At 48.4% G+C, this 2,771-nt stretch overlaps 1 protein-coding gene across 1 annotated transcript in view; it reads right to left on the bottom strand.

Moving 5' to 3' along the window:
- LOC103728081 (alcohol dehydrogenase 1-like) overlaps positions 1-2,771 on the bottom strand; it is a 38,549-nt gene that overhangs the window by 10,842 nt on the left and 24,936 nt on the right.

Here is a 2,771-nt window from a genome sequence, read left to right as displayed (position 1 = left end):
CAATCTCAATCTCTCTTTCATGCATACACCACCATGCCTAGTTTCATGGGGTGCTGGGGATCAAACCCAGGGTTTCATGCGTGCTAGGCAAGCACTTTACCAAATGAGCTACAACTGCAAACCTAACAGGGACCATTTCTAAGCAAGTGCTTCCCCAGGCCTCTGGAGAGGACCCTGGCCCCAGCCCTGCAATCTCTGCTTTCCAGAGCCCTGTCCCTTTCTGTGCCACGTGCAAATAGCCAGTCAGCAGGAGGCTTCAGCGCTCAGATATTGGTGTCCCACCTCTAACAGAGCCTGGGGTGATGGGAAGACAGATCAAGGAGCTCCTGTGAACTAAGCTCCAGCTCGGGACAGACATGCTGTGGTAAGAGGATGTTTCAGTGTGGCAGCCCACTTGAAGCCCAAGACATGTTGCCAAGGAACATGGGGGAAAGAAATAGGAGCCACCAGTCCTGACAGGTGCTTGGAAATCTGCTCCTCCCCGAGGGGTCAGCCCTCAGCACACCTTGGCTCCCCAACTCCTGGAGGTCTGAGGCAGCTCTTCCTAGGTCAAGGTCAAGAGAGGCAGGGCAGCTGGTCTGCACTGTCAACCTGGGTCATCCTTGAAGTCAGGTAGCAGGCGGATGAAGAGTGTTCAGGTTCAGATAGCCCCGCCCCCTCACCAACAGGGTCTCACAGGACTTCTCAAGCTCCTGAGAAAAGGGAACCTAGCTGATAAGCACCTTGGCCTTTGAAGTCAAGGGAAGCAGATTCTTCTAAGAGGCAGCCTGCGTTTCCTCTCATCTCTGAAGACAAGATAAGCAGATTCTGCCTGTTAACCAGAGATTTTAGGAGCTGTTTTAGTACAGCAGCTTTTCCCTTATCTTAGGAGGACAAAAAAGTAAACACTTACTGACCCAGATCCTGGCTGGCAGACAGAATGGAGGCAGGTTTACAAGCCCTGTTTTCCCGCTTCCCCCCACCTAATTTTTCCCAAAAAACTTCACACCTTCAGCACCCTGAAGCCCCCGTATATAAGCCCTAGCTCACAATCCGTGAACAGACATTTTCCCTTCCCAAAGGGAATGTGTCCCATGCGAAATAAAGCTCTATTGTATATAAGCACCTGTCAACCATCAAGGACCCTGTTGAGATGCATGAAGAGGGAACCCCTGCTGTCTGACTGACCCCTAATCCAGCCCCCCCATGTCAACCCTGTCCAGCAGGAAGTAGCAAGATGACAACAGCATCCCCATCCTATAACACAAAAGGCTGGAATATTAGGGTTTCAAACAGCAGCAGCCTCCCTCCTCCAACAGGGTCCCATGGACTTTGGATTTTTCAAGCCTGAAAAAGGGAACTGAGCTGATAAGAACCTTGGCCTTTGAAGTCAAGGGAAGCAGATTCTTCTAAGAGGCAGCCTGCCTTTCCTCTGATCTCCGAAGACAAGGTAAGCAGATTCTGTCTGTTAACCAGAGATTTTAGGAGCTGTTTTAGTACAGCAGCTTTTCCCTTATCTTAGGAGGACAAAAAAGTAAACACTTTCTGACCCAGATCCTGGCTGGCAGACAGAACGGAGCCAGGTTTACAAGCCCTGTTTTCCCGCTTCCCCCCCACGTAATTTTTCCCAAAAAACTTCACACCTTCAGCACCCTGAAGCCCCTGTATATAAGCCCTAGCTCACAATTCGTGGCCAAAGGCAGCTTGCTTTCCCTTTGATGATCTCAGAAGACAAGATAAACAGATTTCACCTTTTGACCAGAGACCACAGGAGTTGCTTTAACACAGCGGGTTTTCCCTTTGATTTTAAAAGGGAAAAACAAGACCCATTGTGGTGGTACATGCCTTTAATCCCAGCACTTGGGAGGCAGAGGCAGGCTGATCTCTGTGAGTTCAAGGCCAGCCTGGTCTACATAGTGAGTTCCAGGACAGCTGGGGCTACAGGGAGACCCTGTCTTAAAAAAAAAAAAAAAAAAAAAAAAAAGACAAAAAAAAAAGAAAAGAAAAGAAAAGGTCAAAACAGACACCTCTTGATCCAGATCCTGGCTTTTGGACAGAAGGGGGCAGGTTTTAACTGAAGCTGTTCTGACAAGTTGCTGCCCCCCCCCAAAATCTTCCTGCCTTGTGCCTTCTGCACTCTCCCCTCCATAAAGGCCCCAGCTCACGACCTGTGGGCTGACATTTTCCCTACCCGGAAGGTGTTAAGTTTCAGATAGCCCTGCCCCTCACCAACAGGGCCTCAGGGACCTCACAAGCCCCTGAGAAAACTGACCTGAGTTGATAAGCACTCTGGTCTTTGAAGTCAAGAGAAGCAGACTATTCTCGTTGTTTGGCCAACACAGCAGCTTCCCCTTTGATCGCTAAAGAGGGCAGATTTTAACAGTCCTGCTCTCCTGCTTCCCCCCACCTAACTTAAACAAATTATATATATATAATCTTCCCACCTTCTGCATCCTCCCAGAAGCCTCCCCTTTTAAAAAGACCCCAGCTCACAACCCAGGGCGGATATTTTCCCTACCTAGAAGGGAATCTGTCCCATGTGTTCCTTTGCTAGTAAACTCTACTCTGATGGAGTTTTATCTGTGTCCTGGTGCTTTCTCCGATCAACCAGATTCATCCATCACCTACTTTACCTATCAGAAGGGAATCTGTCCCATGCTGGGCTTCCTTTGCTAATAAGCTGCTTTCTCCTGATCGACCAGATTCATCTCTTGACTTCATCTATCAACTAGTAATCTCTTTTTGCTTTTATAGGAAGTAAATTACTGTGTGGGAAGATATATATATATATA

Source organism: Nannospalax galili, unplaced genomic scaffold (genome assembly GCF_000622305.1).
Source record: "Nannospalax galili isolate Female #2095 unplaced genomic scaffold, S.galili_v1.0 scaffold189, whole genome shotgun sequence".
Classification (NCBI taxonomy): Eukaryota; Metazoa; Chordata; class Mammalia; order Rodentia; family Spalacidae; genus Nannospalax; species Nannospalax galili.
The sequence above is the reverse complement of the archived record's forward strand: the minus strand, read 5'-3'. Positions and strand labels throughout refer to the sequence as shown.